This window comes from Pan paniscus, chromosome 6 (assembly GCF_029289425.2).
Source record: "Pan paniscus chromosome 6, NHGRI_mPanPan1-v2.0_pri, whole genome shotgun sequence".
NCBI lineage: Eukaryota > Metazoa > Chordata > Mammalia > Primates > Hominidae > Pan > Pan paniscus.
In genome coordinates, this window is record NC_073255.2 from 60,102,441 (window position 1) to 60,109,108 (window position 6,668).

Genomic DNA, 6,668 nt, shown 5'->3' on the forward strand with positions numbered 1-6,668 from the left:
CAAAGCACATACAATATGATGACATTGGTTGTGGACCCTGAGCCTCTAGGAAAGGAGTCTAGCAATCCATTCAACAAATATTTCCACCATGTCATCTGACTGCACTGATGCGCCAAAGCCCCCTAGCTAGAGCTGCCATGGAAAGACCACATGAGGCCAGAGTCAGCCAGATCTGGAGATGGCCCAGGGTGTGTGTGCCAAGCAGCCACTGACATGGGCAGGACTTAGTTCTAAGACAGTCCAGGTGAATAATTTGGTCATCATCAGGTGGGAGAGACAACAATAGCTACTTTTTAGGGAATGCTTACTATGGCCGAGCACTTCAGAGACTGAGTACACAAATGGACAATGGCCAGAGCATCTATAAGAGTAGAACTCCCACCCACCCCCTGCAGCCACCAGCCCAGGAGGCCAAGCCATCATCTACAGGAACCAGCCCAGCAGGCCAAGCCGTCATCTACAGGAACCAGCCCGGGAGGCCAAGCAGTCAACTACAGGAACCAGCCCAGCAGGCCAAGCCGACATCTACAGGAACCAACCTGACATCTACAGGAACCAACCCAGCAAGCCAAGCCATCATCTACAGGAACCAGCCCAGGAGGCCAGCCTGCTCCATGCCAGGCTTGTAAGAATTCAGATTGCTATCTCTAGAAATAATATGGGAAATTAAACAATACATTCTCTAACAATCAGACCCAAAGGGCCAGGACTTGAATAATAACTGACAGTTTTCCTACTTTTTGTCCCTGCTTCCAATCTAGGACTAACCAGAGAAAGCCCAGTATGTCCCCTAGCCAATCCCATGGGATGCCCACTTCTCACCAGCCGCCTCCGGCTTCCCCAGGCCCACAGCCTCCACCAGGCCTCTGAAGCCTCCCCTTTTCCATGATGAAGGTTCTCCACTCCTCACCTGCCTGTGAGTCTGTCAGGACACAAGTGATGGCCGCGGACCCCCTTGCTATAGCAGCTCTGAATAAACAGCCTTTGTCCTTGCTTGGGTGGTCTTCGTTTATTTCCACCCACTAAGGAAACCACTAAGGAGACACTCACTCAGAGCCACCCCTGTGGTGGTAACTTACATGTTGGGTGACTGGTGGAAGCTAGAGGACCACTCTGGCTCCTGAGCTCTGCTCTTCATCATCTGACACTTGGATCTTGGAGAAGTTTGGTGAAATTGTTCTTCCAAAGCCTACCACAAACCAAGTTTGGAAAAGACCGAGCTAGAGTTTAGAAAACAGAGCTATAATCTGGGAGCCAGAAAAATCAATTGTTGAATGCCAGAACTGAAGGATTAAACTGGGGAAAACCACAGACTGGTCCCACAGACCCCCACAGGGATATTCCTTTCCAGCAATGGATATGCTTCAAAATGTGCCCAGGCTCTCCTGAGAGTTCCTCCGGGGTCTTGTCTCAGGCTGCCCAACACACTCCATGCCTCCATGCCAGCACTAGACCCTCCTGGCCATCAGGACCCCCAAGACCATAGACCCCCCCAGGCTGAGCACACACAACACCACCAGCCTGTCCTTGGGTCTGACAGACTCTGGACCCCACACCTGACCATGAGGCCCTGTCTCAGAGTGCTGTGCAGCTACATGGGGGCTGAGACCCCCGTCCATCCCCCAGGGACCAGTTTCCCACCTTGGGCCTTAACTGCCTCCATGAGGCACCCCCACACCCTACAAAAGATGACATAGGCCTCCCAAACTTCAGAGCCTGGAACAAACACCCCTGGGAGATGAGGGCTTTGTCCTCACTCCTGTCTCGGGGTCACTTCCCTGAGCCCTGCTTCTTGTCCCAGCATTAATGGCATCTTGGGATGATGGCCAATGGGAACTCCCTCTCCCACCACCATCCCCAAAGACCACCACCCCATAGTCTAACGTGGTGACATCTCCCATGGTTCTCTTATTGAACTTGGAACAAACAGCTTTTAAATCAATTTCACAAATACTACTCCTACACTACAGCACCCTCCAGTGAAGGAGAAGGCCACCGGGAGGCCCTGGGTTTCCATCCAAAGAGCAAAAATATTTAAAGCCTACAAACCTCCCCTCAAGCTCCACGAAGCCAAGGACACAACTTTAAGGAAACTAAGCCGTAGCAGCTGCCATCCCCACCTCTCCTGGCCTCTCCTTGCAGGCTTGGGTGGAGCCTGAAGGAGGTGAGGACATGCTGGAGAAAAAGTCACATGGGAAAAAAAAAAACACAGGCAAGACAAGGACGACTTGCCAGAAAGTCAAAAGCATGTTGACAGAAGGCCACCTTGGGGTGGGCCAAAGAGCCACACGATTATGGCCAACAAGCACCTTAGGCAAGAAGAGGCCGGGCGTGGGACACCAGCTCCCCCTGTGTAGCCCCATGTTCGTGACCATGCTGATCAGCCTGCAAAGGCAGTGATGGGGCTGGCAGGAGCGTGCTGCACGAGAGGAAGGCCACAGCTGAACAGAGGCAGCCAGAGCATGCTGGGACCTGGGAATGGGAGGCACATAGTCCAGTTGTCCTGACAGTGGAAGGTTCCTGATGCTCTCTTCTAAGTGTGGGCACTGCAGCCAAGCCTGGACCTCAGATGCACGCCGTGGAGAGGCTGAGGAGCAGGCAAACTTGCACTTGTGTCCACGTGCAGCTTCCTCGTGCAGACCCCAGCACCAGACACAGTGCTGCTAGGCTGACAACCCAGGGCCACAGCCTCCTGCATAACAAGACAGGCCAATCAGGGTGCCCCATGCCTCCAGACCCCACAGAATAGGATCCAAGCAAAAGCAACCAGAACATCCATGAATAGGGGAGAGGACATTCGAGGACAAATTTCTCCTTCCTTACCCAATTGCCAACTGCAGGAATTGTGTGCACCTGGAGCGCTGGAGTTCATCTTTTCCACAACAGGGAAGGTCCAGCCAGCGCAGAGCAGAGCTGAGAGGGTGGGAGGCTGACTCCTGGCAGGCACTGACAGCCTAACCCCACTGCTGCTGAAGAAACTCACTAAACTAGTTCTGAGAGTCAGGAAGGACCCTTTTGTTCCTGACCTGATTGTATTTGGGCTTCTATCATTAGTCCTAGCTAGAACAGAGGGAAATCTGCCAATCTTACTTCTAAAATTAGGACATATATTGAGCACAGCCCCCCGGCTCCCACACCCTTCCCCAGAGTTCATGTGAAACAATGAACCTGGGGGCAGCAGAGAGAGCGTCCTCACGAGGCCTGGCGCTATGCCAGATGGGCTGGGCCACTGGGGCAGGGAGGGGGAGCTGCCGCCTCACATGAGGCACATCAGGTGCCTTGGGCAGCCTCATGGTGCCAAGATAGCCAGAGGAGCAGAAACGCCAGAAACGCCGTTTCCCTCCAGAAGGACTGGAGCCTCAGAATCAGGAACATCAGCCCTTTATCCCAAGCTCCTCACTCCAGACAGCAGGACATGCCTGCTCTGAGGTGCCACCCTCAGAAATCCAGCCATCCAGAAGTACAACCAAATATTGCTGGACAGAGCCTGTTTGGGACTCTATAAGGGGTTTCTTGGGCCCAGATGGAGCTATAGGACTGCTATGGGCTGAGCTGTGTCTCCCAAAACTCCACCTGCTGAAGCCCTAACTCCTCACGTGATTGTATTGGAGACCAGGCCTATCACCAGGTGATTAAGGTTAACCGAGGTCATGAAGGTAAGCCATGACCCAATAGGGCTGGTGTCCTTATAAAAAAGGAGGAGATGTCAGAGCTCTCTCTCTCCCTCTCTACCATGTGAGAACACAGCAAGAAGGCTGCAGTCTGTCTGCCAGGAAGAAAGCCCTCACCAGAACCAAACCCTGCTGGAACCTTGATCTCGGACTACTCCAGCCTCCAGGACTGTGAGAAAATAAATGTCAGTTGTTTAAGCTGCCCAGTCTATCAGGTTTTGTCATGGAAGCCTGAACAGACTGCAGTGAGGACGGCGAGGATCTCTGGGTAAATATCTCCCAGGGTGATTCCCTCCTGGTACTCGGATTTTCTGGACCTGAGAGAACACATCAGTAGCCTGAACTCTATATGCTAAAAGAATAGGGCCTGCTGCGCCTGCCGCTGGCTGCCTGTCAGACACCCCAGCGTCAGACGGGATCGGCATGGAAGGTCAGGTCCCTGCTATGTGACACCTGCAGACCTGTAAGGTGGATCTTACCGCCGGGAGCCCATCTTCCCTCACTGAAGAAGTCAGGACTGCTGGCACCAACCTTGAAGAAAATCAACAGGCAAGGTCCTGGCTCAGGACCCACTTTGACAACTGGGCCATGGTTTGGGGACATCAAGTGGGCAGAGTGAAGAGGGCCTTCCAATTCCAAATGCCCAGGGATGTCAGAGACTGGGCTGCAGCCAGGAACCTTCCTTGGACAGACAGTCAGCAGGGGAGCCGCCCGGGAGAAGTTCACGGAAAGCAGCCTGACCCCACTCGAGCTCCAGGAAGGTGGGGACCGTGTCTGGCTTGGTTCACTGTTTTCCTCCCGCACTTGTGCAGGAGGCTACCCCAGCTGATGGTGCCTTCCCTGAGCAGGGGAAATGCTGGGCCCTTGGACAGGTCCTGGCAGCCTTCCCGCCACTGCCATCACTGCAGTTGGGCTCCAGGCAACAGTGACAGGGATGCTCCATGTGTTCACACACAGAGGACATCTGTCCTGGCCACCCAGTGTGATTTCCCATCCTGTAGCTCTCTTCTGGGTTCTTAGGATGAAGACCAATTCTCACCTCTTCTCGGCGATTTCTTCTCGGGAAAGCCATCTTGTCAGGGAGAGAGGGGCTGAACACCAAATGGAATTCATCAGAGGCTGCTGGTGCTGGCAGCCTCGCTGGCTGTATAGCCATAAATCCCAAGGCCCACCCACCTGCCCAGTGACCCTCCGTATTTCTAGAATCCATTTGCTCTCCCTTCCCCTGAAGATTTTTTTCACAACCGCTCACTGCTCAAACTCCCCACACCCCTCCCTTCTCCTCACTCTCCAACCACGGCATCACTTCTTACTTTGCTGAGTGTGCACATGCAATGATCTTCTAGTGCCACCACCTCTGCAGGATGTTCTGCACCTGGGCCCGGTGAGGCCCTGCCCACTTTGTGGCTGCTGGCGAAAGCCCTCGCTCCTTCCTCAAGCAGTCCCTCCCACTCATGTCAACTCAAGGACTGTGTGCCTATAATTATCTCCTCTCCCTTGGGCATCATCAGTTCCCCCCATCTGCTGACACCACCCCAATTATTACCATAAACACACAACATGTTCTAGTATCTCCCACCTTTCTAGACCATGCCCCCCTGAGCTGCTGCACCCTCCGTGGCAGCTCCCTGCAGGACCCTTTGCCGGCCCTCCCCTCTCTCTCATCCACCACCCACCCCTGATGTGAATAAGAGCCAAATGTTCAGATCACTAAATGTCTATTCCCAGCCCCAACATCTTCCCTGAAATCCAAACTCAAATATCCCAATGCCTACTTAGATGTCTAGTAGATGTCTCAAATTCAGAAAAATCAAAACAACCTCTTACCAAATACCTTAAGCTTGTTCCCTCAGCCAACCCCATTTCAGCAGATTACACCTATATTTTCCCCATTGTCTCAAAGCAAAACCCGAGGAATCTTTATTAACTGCTCTCTTTCCCATACATGCTGAAATTCTTGCTGGAATTCAGCAGCAAGTCACGCTCACTCTTCCTTCATGAATTCCAGATCCACAACCCCTTCCCCTAGCCTGCAGCCGAACAGGCCAGGCGTGCAGCCGCCTCTCTGAGCCCGTGAACACCACAGTTCCCTGAGCAGACAGACGATGAAGGATAAACAGGAGCAAGAACCAGTCCCACCCAGCTGCCTCGCTCAGGATGCAGGTCCACAGAAACTGTAATAACTCGCCCTAAATCATGAGAGTAACTAGAAGACACAGGACTTGAACCTGGGAAGTCTGGCTCTCAACCACTACACTAAAATGCAGGCAAGGGCAGGACATGGAGAGGGTTCAGAACATAGAGGATTCCCCAGCTCATCTGCAAAACTTTTATTCTCCAGATGGAAAGAGTCAGGGGTACCCAAATCCCTTTCCCTTCCCACTGCACAGCCCCATGTCCTCGCAGCCACACACGGTTGCTGGCCATACATGGTTGTGACAAGAAAGGAACACAGGCACGGCCAGAAAAGGAACAAAGGATGCAATGGCTGCTCCTGAAAGAACACCAAGCCCCTCTTCTGGACTGCAGGGTTCCCCTAATGTGGGCCGGCCTATGGCAGAAGAAGCCAAAGAGGACCCTACCTGGCCAGACACAGAGTGCCAAAACTCTACAGTTATAGATTCCCATGTGATCACCGAAACTGCTTTAAGAACCTTTTAAAATACAGATTTCTAGGCCTGATGGAATCAGAGCATCTGGGAATCTCTGCTCTTAGAAGTTTCTCATAGGATTCTATTGGTGCAGAGAGCAGATCTGAGGGAGGTGACTCGGGCCTGGTGGGAGGGCCAGCTTCCAGGATGACCCCCAGGGATTCCCACCATGCCCCTGAGGAGCCCCCTCCACAGTGAGTACACCAGGCCTGTGTACCAGTTGAATCTTGAAAAAATGATCATGTGTGGGTTATGAGGTCAGGTCATAAAAGGACACTGCAGCTTTCCCCTCTGTCTCTCTGGATTGCAAGCTCTGACACACCACGTTGTGGGGAAACTGAGCAAC